General features: G+C 41.5%; 2 long non-coding RNA genes across 4 annotated transcripts in view; one reads left to right on the forward strand and one right to left on the reverse strand.

Annotated features, from left to right (window-relative positions):
• The window catches only part of LOC103278300 (uncharacterized), a 73,317-nt gene extending 63,856 nt beyond the window's left edge, over positions 1-9,461 (reverse strand). For both annotated transcript variants that reach the window (XR_010004371.1, XR_010004372.1), the window contains exon 1: positions 9,254-9,461. This is a non-coding gene — a long non-coding RNA (uncharacterized LOC103278300). The remainder of the gene's footprint in view (positions 1-9,253) is intronic.
• LOC103278298 (uncharacterized) overlaps positions 1-17,075 on the forward strand; it is a 288,708-nt gene that overhangs the window by 263,201 nt on the left and 8,432 nt on the right. The window lies entirely within an intron of this gene.

Genomic DNA, 17,075 nt, shown 5'->3' on the forward strand with positions numbered 1-17,075 from the left:
CGACAGATATATGGGCTTACCTTTTAACGGAGATGGGGGGTGGGGAGAATAAAAAGGTTGGAATTAGATGCCAAAATTTAGAAGGAGAAAAAAAGTGTGTGTGTGTGTGGGGGGGGGGGGGGGCATAAGCGCCTTCCCCGACCTGAAAGGGAGCGCAATCTCTGCCTTTCTTCCTGTGTCATTTATTGGATCTCATCCTATATTCATCTCTATCTTGATGGGAGCCTTTGCTTGGGGATACTCGAACAGGCTTCTCTGGTTTGAATAAAATGTTCATTAAAGGAAACATATGGTTAGAAGATGGGCACCGCAAACCTGAGTACTAATCATGCGACAGACCAGAAATAATCGATCATCAAAGACTAAAATAGGAGAAAGACAGTTGGAGGAGGGGGGCGAACTTACTTCTGAAGCTATCCGCTTCCTCTGCGTGGTGGACAGGCGGCTTTCTCCAGGCACTTTCTAGATGCTGCCCTCACTTTTCCAGGCCTCGGGCATCTTAAATGTTGGAGGCATCAGTCCTCCAGAACATATGTTGGAGGGTTTGGCGCAAATGCCAATGCTCCTGCCGCTATCAAGAGGAAATCCTGGTCTTTGGAAGGCTGTTTGCCTTCCCTCCAGGGATGAATTGGTTTGCCCTGAATGCTGGTGCGACCTTCTGAGAATCTCACAGTAACAATAACATCAACAACAACGTCGTCGTCACCATCATCATCATGATCAAAAATATTTTTCTTGGTGTCTAGGTTTTTAGGCCTGTTCCTGAGACTCTGATTCTGAAAAGTGTATAAACCGTATCAGTTCTAGTTTCTTAGATATGTTATCATGACCCTTACGTAGATATCATGCAGACTAATCCAACCAGACAAGTCTGCCATAGCAGAGCACTTGATGAACCAATCTGGATACAGCATATTATTTGAGAACACGGAAATGCTGGACCACTCTGACAACCACCACGTCAGACTACACAAAGAAGCCACTGAAATCCACAAGTATGTGAATATCAACAAAAAGGAGAAAATCATGAAAATGAACAAAATGTGGATACCAGTATTTTAAAAAACTCTAAAATCAGGACAGTAAATAAAGAGCAATACTCAGAAACCAGGGGAATTCCAAACAGGAAACAATCAGAGCCAGCTAACACCTCCTAACAAAGGATCCCCCAGACAGGAAGCAGCCAGACCTTGAAGCTGAAAGGCTATTCAATGCTAATCAAGGTGGCCAACTGAAACATTCACACCTGCCTCAAACAGGCAAGGGTTCTTTCTCCTACCCTGGACATTCCACAGATACTGTATATAAACCCCACTTGACAACATAACTCATTGTCTCTGAGGATGCCTACCATAGATGCAGGAGAAATGTCAGGAAATAATGCTTTTGGAACATGGACATACAGCCCAATAAACTCACATCAACCCAAAAATATTTTTCTTAGTGTCTTAGTTTTTAGGTCTGTTCCTGGGACTCTGATTCAGAAAAGTGCACAAACCGTATCAGCTCTAGTTTCTTAGATATGTTATCTATGGCGAATGGTAGATGGCACATGTTCTGTATCTCAAAAACTAGAGCTGATAGAAGAAAACCGGTGTCGTTTTTGGAACTAGCAGGTCATATATACTCAGAAACAGGGATAACATCGGAGACACCAAAATGTGTGTCAGCCAGTGTAATAATACCTTATGTATTAGGTATTATTACACCAGTGTAATAATACCAATACCAGTGTAATAATACCAATACGTTCTACTGTTTTCCATGGAGAGGACTTTTCTCCTTAATTCTATGAACAGAAGTAAATGTCATTGACTTCTACGGGGCTGAGTCAGGACCATGGGATCGGTCCTTCACAAGGAATCGTGCCCTAAGTTATGGATGAATGATAGAGTATTTATATAAAAACATATATAAACATCTCTGCACAGATGCCCACCTTTGCCAAGATCTTTCAGTGATCATTCAAAATCCCTTATGCTTGCATCCCTGTAATAAAGGGCGCCGATCATAACATTGGTCTTCCGTTCTCAGCTTCTCAGAAAACAACAAAGTTCAAGTTCATTCGGATCACACCATTCTCTGCCCCAGGGGTCAAACATAACAAAAGAATCCAGGGTTGTCTTCCCTCTCGGTATCTGAAACCACAGTCTGCCCGGCTTGGAGATCTAAGGAAAGTTTCCTCTGGACACCGTCCTTTTCTTTAGATCTCGTTTCTGCCTGCTCTTAACTCTTGCCTCCTAACTTGAAGGTGTGCACAAGCACCACGAAAATCGATAGAAGGTGCACCATTGACCTCCGAGGGACGTAAATTTCATCCTTAAAGGATTCCCTCCTTCACCAGATCTGGGTTCAGGTCTGCCAACTTTCCTTCCACTGAAGGAGAAAGAAATTCTGACTTGCATTTCCACCGCATACTTTTTTAGTAGGATGTATAGGAGTCGTAAATAAGTGGATAAATTAATTAAATGTCTGCTCACACTTAGGTGGAGTATTTTTTTTATTAAAATGGTTAATATCTTCCCTTCCTGAACACAACTGAACACAACTTTATTATATCTCCCTATGGGGAAAAATGCAGATTCCCACAGAGATACCCCGCGGTCCAATAAGATCCAGCTTGTCTCCTTTCAGAAGGAAACTCGCCTCCTTCTCTCTAGAAATAAATGCTCTGTTTGGGTTACAGGGGAACATCAAGGTTTCTTTGTCTTTCTGCCGGTGGTAGTTTTTTTTTTACACTTTTTTTAAGAAGTGGGGGAAAAGAAAGAGAGAGAGAGAGGAAAAAAAGAAGGGGGAAAATATGTAATAAAATAAGGCGGGGGTTTGAAGAGCCTTCTCTTCTCTCTCTCTTTCTCTCTCTCTCCCCTCCTTTCCCTTCTTCCTCCCTCTCCCTTTGATTAATAGATCCATGTGGCTAACGGCCTGACATATGGTGTGCGAAGCAGCTTGAGACGCTACCTTAGGCATCCCCTACGGCCATTAACATATTAGAGGCTTCTGTGCAGTCAGACAGTCAGGCTTCATCTCCAGCCCGGCGCAGGAAAAGGCTGCGCCCCAGAGCTGTTGCATCCAGGCGTTCAATAATGCATCAGGCCGGGCGGCGGCGGAGGGAGCTGTTCCTGGTGCTGAAACGCCCGCCGACCCGCTAATCAGCTCCCTCCCGCAACAAAAGAGCCACCGAAGGGGGCGGCAAACTGGGGGAATGGTGGCTGTCCCTGTGTGTGTGTGTGTGTCCCATAGGCGTGTGTGTATATCCAATATATGTACATTTCAGACCTATCGGGTGGCACGCGTGGGCGAAAAGAAGGGGACAACCCAGGGGAGGAAAGAGGCCTGTCTCCCGAAACTAGCTAAAACCTTCCCTCTAAAAACCACACAAACAGAGTCGTTCAAGCCTTTCTAGAAATCAAGACAAATGGATTGTGTTGGGTTTTTTTTCAATACACACCAAGAGCTGAAAATAATCGTAGAACACCCAGACATATACTTTGGTGTTGACTATGACTGGACCTACACTGGCTTGAACTGCATTATATGGCCAGTGTAAATGCACTGAACTGCATGGTGTGGATGCACATCAACAATATAATGCAGTTCCAAACTGCATTAAATACTACTATGTTATTGCTGATAATTAGCTTATTCGCAGGTTTTACTGCATTTTGGGAATTTTTATAATTCTTATATATATTTTTACTGGGATTTTACTTACAATGTTGCTTTTATGCTTATGTTATATATTTTATATTTGTTTACTTGTGTACTGTGTATTGTGGTTCAGATGCGGCACTACAGTGCTTCTGTGAGTCGCCCTGAATCCCTCTGGGAAGATGGTGGCGGGGTACAAATAAAGATTTATTATTATTACTATTATTATTCTCATAATAATAATAATAATAATAATAATAATAATAATAATAATAATAATAGAAATAATTTTATTATCCACCTCTAATTGAGGATTGAATGTAGATTAATTGTTTATATATAGATATAGATATTTTAATGTAGCTGCTCTGTTTCCATTGCATTGTATATAGGAAGACAGGTGGAATAAAAATAAAGTAAGTAAATTAATCAGTGTTGATCAACATAGATAAAACCATATGAAATTAAACTATATATATACATACATATACATATATTCGGACTAAGACCCACCTAGTACTTCTGGGCAATGGTCATATTATCTGTTGTAAGCCGAATTGAATCACAAACTGGGGAAAAGGTAAGATGATGATGATGATGATGATGATGATAAAATAATAGAGGAAAATCACTAAAATGAAGTTGTCTTTAAGACATGAAGTTTGATTCTAAACCTGTCTGAATCCTTTGAAGTCAATGGGTTTCAGGGAGGTTATATCATAGTACTACTGCAGAAGAGAAGGCTGAGAGGAGACATGATCGCCATATACAAATATGTGAAGGGAAGTCATAGGGAGGAGGGAGCAAGCTTGTTCTCTGCTGCCCTGGAGACTAGGAAGCGGAACAATGGCTTCAACCTACAGGAAAGGAGATTCCACCTGAACATCAGGAAGAACTTTCTCACTTTGAGAGCTGTTCGGCAGTGGAACTCTCTGCCCCGGACTATGGTGGAGGCTCCTTCTTTGGAGGCTTTTAAGCAGAGGCTGGATGGCCATCTGTCGGGGGTGCTTTGAATGAGATTTTCCTGCTTCTTGCAGGGGGTTAGACTGGATGGCCCGTGAGGTCTCTTTCAACTCTACGATTCTATGATTCTATGATTCTACCTCTATAGCTATTTACTTGGAATAAATGGGTGCATCTACATTGTAGAATGAATGCAGTTTCCCCCCACTTTAACAGCCATGGCACAATGCTGTGGAATCCTGGGAATTGTAGTTATATAACGTATTTAGCCTTTCCAGCCAAAGAGTGCTGGTGCCTCAACAAATTGCAGCTCCCATGATCTCACAGTTCAAGCGGTGTCAAACTGCATTAATCCGACAGTGCAGAGCCAATCTCTTTTTTCACCTGTTTCAATACACACTAAGACATATACATATACATTCATCTGCAGTTAAAACTGTATGTATGTGTTTTTATATCTGTTGCAAACCTCCTTGAATCCAAAACTGGGGAAAAGATGAGATGAGGATGATGATGGTGATGAGGCGGACGATATCAGAAAAAGCAAATTAGAAAAGAAAGAAAATGAAGTTGTCTTTAAGGCGTGCGGTATGTTTTCAAACACTTCTGACTCTCTTGGGTTTCAGGAAGATTATATCACAGCACTTCTCCTATGACTATTGCCCGGAATTACTTGGTGGGTCTCAGTTTGATGTTCATGTATGTAATGTATGTATGTATTCGGACTAAGACCCACCTAGTACTTCTGGGCAATGGTCATATGTTATATTGAATACATCCTGACCCTAAATCAGGATGCTGATCTGCTCCTTTGTCTCTCCCTTCCTCCCTAGTGCATTCGTCCATTCACACGTGTCATTATATAGGGATACCACAGCAGGATAGTATCTATCAAGTGGATCCTGCATCTTACACAATGTGAAACGTGTCTAACAAAATTATATACGAACCCTGTGAATCTCATGTCTCCGCTGTGAAAACAAGGAGGAAAGAGGAGGATGAGGATTTCTGGTCCCCATGACTGCCCTTGCTGTGTTGTATAGCGAAATGTATTGAAGCCTCGGGGTGCATCTACACTGTAGAATTAATGCAGTGTGCTATTATTTTAACTGCCATGATGGAATGCCGTGGAAACCTGGGAGTTGCAGTTTGATGGGGAACCAACACACTTTGGCTGAGAAGTTCAAAGACCATGTAAACTACAACTTCTATGATTCCATAGCATCGATCCATGGCAGTCAAAGAGGTGTCAAAGTATTTATTCCACAGTGTAGATGCAATTGGGTTAACCAATGGACTGCTTTCCCACGTGACGATTTCCAGAATTAGTGTTAACGAGAAGCAGGCTGAAGTTGGTTGATTTGGGTTCTCTTTCGCCTTAAGAGGGAAGGAGGGAGATCTGCATATTAGCTGAAGCCAAGAAAGGAAGTTGCCAGCATCTCAGGTTTCAAATCAGTTGCAAGCAGTCCTACCCCTGACGTCCCTTGCCTCCGACTTCCACCAGATTAAATTCAAATGCATTCCTGTGCCTTGAACCCATATTTTGGGGACAGACGTGAAGAGCAGATATGTATACACGATTCATTTGCACGCACCCCCCCCCCCCCCACACACACACACACTTCTTCCCAGCTCTTATAGGGTTCCTGTGTCTTTCAAAGCCTAGCCAATATGCCAATAAATACTTTTAAAAAAAATCTAATGGCGAATGAGTTTTTCTACCAGCCCCTTAGTTTCACAACTTTGGAAAGTTTGCCTGTCACAAAGGCAGAGAAGCACTATCAGGGTAAAAAATTGGCAACGTTGTCAGCCAGGGTTTTTGGTTCACATTGAGTTCCCATTTTTCACTTCCGAAATGAACCATTGAGGGTTATGAAGGACAATGAATGGCAACTCCACCAGTGTCTTTCTTTCCCTTTATACTCCTCTCCTTCTTAACCTCGCAGAATGTATCTACACTGTAGAATTGAAGCGATTTAACACCATGTTAACTATCATGGAAAATGCTATGGAATCCTGGGATTTGTAGTTTAATTAAACATCAGTACCCTTTGACAGAGAAGTCTCAAGACGTTATAAAACTACAACTGAAGTGGTGCCAATCTGCATTAATTCTAAAGTCTGCAGGACCCACAATCAGGGCCAGCTAACACCTCCCAACAAAGGATTCCCTCGGGCAAGAAGCAGTCAGGTTTTGAATCTGCAAGACCATTCAATGCTAATCAAGGTTGCTAATTGCAACATTCAAACCTGCCTCAAACAGTCAAGAGTTCTTCCTTCCACCCTGGACCTTCCACAGATATATAAACCCCATTTGACTAGTTTCCAACAGACCACACAACCTCCTAGGATGCCTGCTATAGATGTGGACGAAACGTCAGGAGAAAATGCTTCTGAAACATGGCCACACAGTCCGGAAAACTCACAGCAACCCGACTTCACATTTCCTCAGATGTAAATTCAGTTTAATTAAGGAGGCGAACTCTCAGGGCAGCATTAAAACATTTAGAAGCTCTAGTCACTTAAAAGATTGTTGTGCCCCTATAAATATCTTACTCAAAATATAAGCCACAAGAAACCATAAGACAAAAGTTTATTTCTGGAAATGAAAGAAATAATGTCTATTGTTGATCCCCACTTTGTTTTTATTTGAAAAACTTTCTCCTACTTTTTTAATTGCAAAGTTTTTTATGTTGGGAACCTCTTCTTGAGAAACCGGGTTCTACACCATTGAAGTCGAGGTAAATCTGGCAAAAGGGGCCTCTACACTGTAGAATAATGTAGCTTGATCCCACTTTAATAACTGCTATGGCTCGATGCGATGGAATTCTGGGCTCTGTAGTTTTTCAAGATCTGCAGCCTTCTCTGCCTGTTGGGGAATCTGAGCTGTTAGGCTCAAAAATAACCCTCAGTTGGGGTGATTCCACCATAAATATAGCAGGGTTCAGAAGTAAACTTCATCACCAGCAGAAACGTGTGTGTGGTGAGAGGATAAGCTTTCATTCCTCAGGACGGTTTAGGATTGCAGTCAGAACTTAAGGTTCAAAAATATTTATTGAAGTAAAAGAAATGCATTATTGCTAGAAAAGAGTCTTTGAGCTAACTAGCTTACTAAGTCTCATTTTCTAAGGAGGTAAAAAAGGTAAAAAGTTCATAGAGCTACATTTTGCTTAGAGTGATGCAAAATGTGCATCCTCATACACGGAAAGAAAAGCAGAAGACTGAAACGTGAGGAATGGCCACATGGCCAGCCCAGGGCACTAGAACTTAGAAAGTTGTCTCACAGAATTGCATTGCTACATCATCAAAGGGGGTGGGGTGGAGACAGTGGCTAGTAGGGAGATGAAAGACAAAGCCCTTTTGGGGGCAAAACGTGCGTCAGAATGTAGGGAAAGGAACCCCTCAGTTTGTCCCTGTCTCTAGACTAGCTACTCATTGAGGACTGGAAACTTGATGACTCAAGAGACTTGTGCAGTTCAGAGATGAAACCCAACAACAAGGTGCACCCACAGTCTTTCTTTAACCTTGGAAACGGGGTGTGTGTCTGCCAAGGCACAGTCCACTCGGAATTACTAGGACCTTTCCACCAGTGAAAGAGGGAGGACACCTCTCTGGTGACGTCACCTGCCGAAGCCCCGCCCCACCCGTCCTCCTTTTCTTGTACTGCAAACCCCACGCCACAGCTTTCAACCCCAGTAACTGCCTCTTCCGAACTGTGGAAATCCACGGGACCCACTTCTAAAGGGATATGAGGAGGGTCTGGATTTTGAGGTACCAGATTCTTCCTGGTCTTGGAAGCAAAGCAGACTCAACCCTGGCTTGCCCTTGTATGAGAGACCGCCAACGAATCCTTCAGAGGAAGCAACTGGCCAGACCACCTCTCAGTATTCCTTCCCCGATAAAACCCTACGAAATGCATACGACTTGAAGACTCATGCACATGCATACACACAGAACACTTAAAAAAAGAAAATAAGCTAGATTGAAAACCCTGCTCCCTTTTATCCAGGCAAAACAAACTAACCAAGTCTAGGTCAAGACCTGATCCACCAACTGATGTCCAAATGATCATTGAGCTTTTTGAGTGTTCTTTGGATCGCTTTAGAAAATGAGTAACAGGACTAGACTATTTGCTGTCCCGGATTCAAATTCACATCCTGAAAGTGAGGACCCCAATCCCGTATTATTATTATTATTATTATTATTATTATTATTATTATTATTATTGTCATCACCATCATCATCATCATAACAATAATCATCATCATCATTACTATTATTAGTTGCGTTCTGAAGCCAGCCGACTACTTCTCTTTAACCTCCCCTCCCAGTGCTCTCTCTCTGCCTCTCTCTCTCTCTCTCTCTCTCTCTCTCTCTCCTCTCTCTCTCTCTCTCTCTCTCTCTCTCTCTCTCTCTCTCTCTCTCGGTCTCTCCAGCCTGCCTTAATAAAGTCACCGAAGTGGAGTGGAATTAACATAAATCATTATTAGTTCTTCGGATTTGCTCCAAAGGCACTGCCCCATCGAAAACAGCTGCTCCCCCGAGCCGTGGAGCCCCCCTCCCGGCCCTTTTGGGGGGAAGGGATCTCCAGGCCTCGGCTGGCCACCCCCAAAAAAGCAAACAAGCCCCCTCTGGTACCCACCTCCTTGGCCTCTCTCTCTGCCTCTCTCCCCCATTCTGCCCTCTTCCTCGGGATCTGTTTTCCTGGGCTCTCCGCCGCTCGAAGAAGCTCAATAGCCGCCTGAAAATATTGCGTTTTATATCACCAAAGGGCGATTAATATTGCATTAACTGTATTTAACATTTTTTCCATCTCTCTCTCTCTCTCTCTCTCTCTCTGCCTCGCTCTCTCACACACACACACTTTAACCAGCAGCAATCTGAAACGAGTTAAGTTTCTGTTTCTAAAAAAAGGTAAAAGGAGGGGTGGGTGGTTGAGGAAGGGAAGAAAATGTCAGAAGCGGCGCAAACAGCTGCAACTATAAACAGGTTATTTTGTTTCCGACTTTGTATATGATTTTTTTCTCCCCCTCGCCATATATCTAATGTTAGGGGTCTGGCGTGTTGGTGCTTTTGAAGTGAGGAGGACGCCTCCATGCTAATGGTCTGTTTAAAGTATTCTGACACTGTCTGGAGACACCCGAGACTCTGCCTTCATTAAATGTTTATTGTCAACACTTCAGTGAGGAGGGGAAGGGAAGAAGAAGAAGGCATGGAAAAAAGGAGAGGGAGGGAGGGGAGGAGAAGCAGAGTCTTATGTAAGGGGATTTACACCCCTCGGCTGCTGTCAACGCTTTGTTATCTTCGGATCTGCAGTGTACAAAAAGAGTGTCAAAGTGAAGCAGAAGCGAAACCCAGCCAGGGGTGGATCTACACTGCAGAATGAATACACCACTTGAACTGCCACAACTCCATGCTATGGAATCGTCTGGGTTGTAGTTTAGCAAGTCTTTAAACTTCTATGTTTAAGATTGTTGGTGCCTTACCAAACTACACACCCCATTATCCCACAGCAGAGAGCCCTAGCAGTTAAAGTGGTACAAACAGCATTCATTGAACAGTGCAGATGCACACATTGTTGGGTTATCTAGCAATCATGCATGCATTTTCAATGTGGGATGGTTTATGTAGTTAGTTTTGTTTGTTGCTTAGTAACCTAAAGCCAAAGCTGCATTCCAGAGTTGATGGCACCATGAAAAACCCGCATGTGATGTAGGAAATGGGAGTATACTTCCTGGAGACATACAGGAAGTTACATATGCCTTTAGAATTTGGGGAATAAAAGGGGAGACTTTTTTTGTTCTCTCTCTTCCTGCTTTTTGATCTTGCCATGTTGATGTTACTTCTTGTTAAGAGATATATAGTATCCTGAACTGTATTCTTTTGGAACTAAGATGTTTTTACCTGTATGACCATCCTCATACAAGATTGTGAGTAAACATATTTTTACTATTTTACTTTTGATGTCTCTGATGCTTATTTTATGCACATGACTCTTTAAAGGGAAAGGGAGGCTGGCTATTTTGTTTTTTCTAACCTCTGCTCACATAAACCCCTAGACTTCTGTATTTTTGTTAATCTGCACCAATATCTGACCATATTGGTATCATAATCCTAAACAGGTTATGAATATATTCCTAATAGACTTTCTCACCCCTGGGGGAATTCAAGGCGGTTTACAGCATATTAATGGCAAAAATTCAATGCCAACATACATGTAATAAAATAAAATCCCAATAGCTAAACACTGAGATATAACTATAAATTAAAATCCTTAAAACCATTAAACATCTGCCTATACAACATGTAAATACTAAGACAAATTTTAATATTCTAATATAAATAGACTATCCCTGCTCAGTTATTTCAGTGACAGTTTGGAACCCTTTGAGAGGTAATGTCTTATTACCTCTTATTACTATTCTCGTATTATTTGAGAACACAGAAATGCTGGACCACTCTAATAACCACCATGCCAGACTACATGGTGAGAAGCCACTGAAATCCACAAGCATGTGGACAATTTCAACAGAAAGGAGGAAACCATGAAAATGAACACAATCTGCCTACCAGTATTAAAAAAAACCTCTAGAAGCAGGACAATAAATAAAAACAACACTAAAAAGGGGGGAATTCCAGACAGGAAACAATCAGGGCCAGGTAACACCTCCCAACAAAGGATTCACCCAGGCAGGAAGCAGCCAGGCTTTGAAGCTGTGTGGCTATTCAATGATAGGCAAGGTGGCCAATTGCAACATTCACACTTGCCTCAAACAGATAAGAGTTCCTTCTCCCACCTTGGACTTTCCACAGATATACAGTAGAGTCTCACTTATCCAACATTTGCTTATCCAGAGTTCTGGATTGTCCAACGCAGTCTGCCTTTTAGTAGTCAATGTTTTTGTAGTCAGTCTTTTGAATACATTGTGATGTTTTGGTGCTAAATTCGTAAATACAGTAATTACTACATAACATTGCTGTGTATTGAACTGCTTTTTCTATCAAATTTGTTGTAAAACATGATGTTTTGGTGCTTAATTTGTAAAATCATAACCTAATTTGATGTTTAATAGGCTTTTCCTTAATCCCTCCTTATTATCCAATGTATTTGCTTATCCAACATTCTGCTGGGCCAGATTATGTTGGAGAGAACGCCTCTGGACCATGGCCATACAACCTGGAAAACTCACAGCAACCCAGGTAATGTCTTCTTTTCTTTCAAGAGGTTGCCATTCAGTGCTCCTTCTGTTGCATGAGGTCTTTCAGTCTTTATGCCCCCACCCCCAGTTCAACTCTAACACCACCATGCTAGCAATTCTGCCAATTGTTATAATTATTTCTACCATAGAGCAAGCATCCATTTGAGCATTGGACTGAGTTCAAGTCCCTGCCCAGTCACTGAAAACCACTGAGTGACCTTGGGCAAGTCACACTCGCTCAGCTTCAGAAGAAAACAGTGGCCAACCTCCTCTGAACAAAGTATTCCATGAAAACCCAGTGATCGTTTCTGCTTAGGGTCATCATCAATCATAGATGATTTGAAGACACAAAACAACTAGTAACCCTACAAAGGCACCTAATTGCTCCATCCTTGACATATACTGGTATTTCTCTTTCCTTCAAAATTTTTTACATGTAAGCAAAGCTCACTCCCACTGTCCCAATACTACATCATGATCACTGTCCTCATCTTGCTCATCCTCAGATTCTATTGAATCACCTCCCTTCACTGTTTAGTGATGGAAAGTGCTCGATGTTTAGTCTGCAGAGGGATAGAGTTCCTCTCTGTCTGTCCTGCTGATCTCATTAAGCCTTTTAGTAAATAAACAAACAAAAATTGGCTCATATCTTCATCTGTCACTGTACAAAAGTATCTAATCATCTCTTAGAAGCAGGAAACAATGATATATTCCACTAAAGCAATCTTCACAGATGCCCATTTTGTCTCTGTTTTAAGACCTCAAAAGAACAGAGTCCACTACTCCTAAAACAACCTATCCTATTGTCAAACAGCTCTTAAAGGGAAGACATTCTTCCTAGTGTTTATGTGGAATCCCTTTTCTTGTGTTTTGAATCCACTGGTTTGTGTTTTAGCCTCTGAAGTATCAAAAAGAAGCTGGTTCCATCTTCTTCATGACACCCTGTCAGATATTTAAAGATGGGTCACTTTGATGTCTTTTCCGCCCCAAACTAAACATACTCACCTCTCAAAAGGCATTTTTCATAAAGCTTGGTTTCTGGATCTCTAGCCATCTTGTTTGCCTTATCTGGACCCATTCCAGGTTGATAATATTCTTCTTGAGCTATGGTGCCCAGAACTGGACACAGTATTCTATGTGAGGCCAGAAGAAAGTGAGATTGCTACTTTCTGTGATCAAGACATTACACTTCTATTGATGCAGCCTAGAATTGTATTTCTCTATTGGAAAGTATGCTGTATGTATGCTTTTGGCCATTGTTATTATCCACCCACTACACAAAACAGGCCTACAATAATGATAACCTTACTTAATAAAACTCATTGATTTGGCAATAAGCCAAGCCCAAGACGTTGGTTGTGGTGAAGTAGGACATTTAAAACATTTCAACAGTAAGGCAAAAATATAGTATTGTAAAATCTTCAAGTACTATTGCATAATATAGGTAGGTCACAGTTAACAAAGCTTTTGAGAAAGAGGGACCCTTTTATAAAGTCTCTGTATGACTATTCAGTCCCTCTTCATCTTCTAATTTAAAAGTTAGAGGGTTTTAAAGGGGTTACAAAGTAGCATAATCATGGGAAGGGGTGAAGGAAGACTGGACTAAGGCAAACTTTTGGTATCAGGTTTCAGCAGTGTACTGTATTTTAGTAAACAATGCAATGCACAAAGCTTGAGCTGGGAAAAACTTATCCTTCTGTTGCCATGTGCACTTTCTTGCAACAAGCCAGATAAACAACCTCAAATCCCTTACTGAGCATAGCAGATAAAGCCTGGTTACTGCAGCCTCAAATATGTCTCTTAAAGCATAGCTCTCAAAATTTGGCCACCACAATGAAAATGATAAGAAAAATAAAAGCTGGTGCAATAAAATATCATTCTTGGGTGGATTTTGGAATACATGATCTCTAGAAAATTCTTGTGTATTCATGCAAAGCTCACCTGGCATAGTTGTGTCATTTCACATTTGCATATCTTTAGTTCTGACAAAAATGTTTGCAGGGACATATTCAAGTTCTTCTTCTTTTTGTGGGATAGAAACCTATCCCCAGACTTTTCATATCTTTCTGACTATGGCACCAAAGTTAAAGAAACACATTTGCTTCATTAAGTGAAGTATACCTGTACTATTAATTGACTACTCATTAAAAATGTAAGCTTTTGAGGCCTCCAGGGCTCTTTTTTAGGAATGAAGTTGCAGAACTTGGGATGCAGAGAGAGAAAAATAGTTCCCCAGATCATCCTGGCTTTTCTGTTTCTACCCTTATCCCAAGTTCTGTCATTTACCGTCTTTTTATTGATATTTGGCTGATCTAATAAAGACATTCTCCAGCACTGATTCTGGGTGTAATGCATGTTTAGAAAAGTTATACCTTTCCTCCTCTAAATGTCTTAGCCTGCATTTTGACCTCTAAATTTGTGAAGTCTGGCTGGGGTTAATCTACATAGAGTACAAAGCCTTCTGCTCCAAATCAAACATACTTTCATAACAAAGACTGCACCGTGCATGCTAATTTTGCTGTTCTAATTGCAGGCCTGAAAAAACTGCTTTCCTATCCAGAGGTCAGATTTAGACTCCCTCCCATCTCATCTGCCTGATTTTCCATTTAAAAAAATTATCCCCACACTTAAGCACAGGTCTAGATATTTTGGCTTTGATGGGTCAGCTGGAACCTGACAACCTGTCCAGCAGAGCTGGCCCTCTCTTGAAATGTCAACACATACAATGGACACACAATGGAGGGAATGAGGCTGTTCAAGCCCAAAGTGTGGGGAAATGTATGAATGAAACAACCCCCAACAACAACAAAAATATTATTTGGGGTGCTGATTCAAAACATTGTATTGAATAGACTGCATCAGCTCTAGATTCTTAGATATGGTTATCATGGTTTTCTATGGGTGAGCAGATGGTAAGTGGTAGATGGCATATGTTCTGTATCTCAAAAGCTGGAGCCCAGAAGGGAGAAAAGCCCACTAGTGTTCACTTAGAGCCATTGAAAGGTGTGAGTAGGCGACCTAACAAGATATCTTTTTGTTGGCTGTTGTTTTGCACTGTGGAAACAAACAGGAGGAATATAATGGAAGCTGTGGAAGGGGAATCACTCCCGTTGCAGTGAAGTGGAATCAGCACCAAAGCTTTGGACAGCTCCTGCAAAGCAAAGGTTTCTCCTTTAGGGGGGACACCAGCTTCCACAAGGGCCGGATCTACACTGTCCAATATAGTGGGCTGTGTGTGGGACGCCCCCTGTGGGACTGATCCGCCTCTACACCGACCTAAGTGGCCAGTACAGATGTGGTCAAAGGAAACCTGCCTCTTTTATGGGGTGAGAAAGATCTGAGGTGTCTGTTTGCATAAAAATAGATCCACTAGTTATTAGGGAGATCTTGCTGATTTTTTTTAAAAGGCAAGAACAAAAGGGTAAGACTCTGCCAGTCAACATTTTTCTCCCCTCTGGCAGAAATGCTAGGAGTTCTGATCCTTGCATTCACCCAATCAAATTTCGGTTGGGAATTCGGGAGTTTGACTTTTAAATGCTAGAGATCTCTGGGTGAGCATTGTAAATACTTCTCCCTTGGCAGCCTGTGTCAGAAGTCCATGAGATAGATTGAAAAGTGAATATTGTTACAGTTGTGTGGTGTGAAAGGTCCTAAATGGCAATCGCCTACTTCAATAGGTGTGTGGTTAGATTTGAGAAGGGAGGAAGTGAAATCAATTCAGACTGCATAACATAACATAACATAACATATTTACTATAAAGCTTAACATCCACTGAATATAGAACAATTTCCTTGTAAGTCAATATATCTATTCTAATCATTTGATTTCTTGCAATGTAGGAGATTTGCCACTTCTCTGGATGTGGTTTAATTTCTGGAAAGCTTGAGGCCAGTTTCACTTGCCTACCCACTCCTCTTTGGGGAAGAAATCCCACTCCTACAGGAAGAATCAATGGGTTGGAACCAGGTTTAGGCCAAAATCTCAAGCGTGGCAGTGGGGTTGGACTGGATGACTCTTGTGGCTTCCTCTGACTCTGTAATCTCTGATTTTAAGCGGAACAGTCTTATCAAATTCTTCACTGAAGTGGGAACAAGATTTATGTCAATCCCATTAATGCAATGCGTCTACTCTACCTGGTAGTTGTCACTGCAGCTGGACAGGTAGAGTATGTTGCAGAATGGAACAAAACAGACTAAGGCTTGTTCTACACTGACTATATAATGCAGTTGAAACTGCATTGAACTGCTTCATATGGTCAGTATAGAACAGTGGTTTTCAACCTGTGGGTCCACAGATGTTTTGGCTTACAACTCCCAGAAATCCCAGCCAGTTTACCAGCTGTTAGGATTTCTGGGAGTTGAAGACCAAAACCTCTGGAGACCCACAGGTTGAGAACCATTGATGTAGAACCATATATACAGTTTGAACTGCATTGAACCACATAGAACTAAATGATATGGTCAGTGATCATATAATGTAGTTTGAACTGCACTGAACTGCATTAAATGGTCAATGTAGAAATCATGTATGTGTTGAAACTGCATTGAACTGCATCATGTGGTCAGTGTATATATATATAGTTTGAACTACATTGAACCATATAGAAGCCATTGATGTGGTCAATGATCATATAATGTAGTTTGAACTGCACTGAACTGCATTATATGGACAATGCAGAAACCATATAAGCAGCTGGAACTGCACTGAACCACAGTGAACAGCATTGCAAAGTCAGTGTAGAACCATATCATGCACTTTGAACTGCACTGAACCACAATGAACAGCATTGCAAAGTCAGTGTAGTCACTAAAGTACACAGAAATCTATAATACGTGTAAAGATACAGTTGTCCTATTACTAACTAATATACAGAATAGAACAATGGTAACAGACAAATTATAATCCTGCGCCTGTAAGGATTATAATTTGTCTGTTACCATTGTTCTATTCTGTATATTAGTTAGTAATAGGACAACTGTATCTTTACACAAAGTCAGTGTTGAACCAAACCATGCAGTTTGAACTGCACGGAACCACATTGAACAGCATTGTGTAGTCAGTGTAGAATCATATCATGCAACTGCATGATGTAGTTCTACACTGACCATATAATGCAGTTCAAAGTGCAGTGTATGGCCAGTGTAGATCCAATGTATCTTAAGGTTTGAGGAGATCTAGTAGGGGGGAGGAATGTGAATCCAGCCCATTCCTGCCACCTTCTTGTCCTCAAAGAGTCACTTTCCTTACCTGGGTCCTCCTTCCCC

The sequence above is a fragment of the Anolis carolinensis genome, chromosome 3 (genome assembly GCF_035594765.1).
Source record: "Anolis carolinensis isolate JA03-04 chromosome 3, rAnoCar3.1.pri, whole genome shotgun sequence".
Classification (NCBI taxonomy): Eukaryota; Metazoa; Chordata; class Lepidosauria; order Squamata; family Dactyloidae; genus Anolis; species Anolis carolinensis.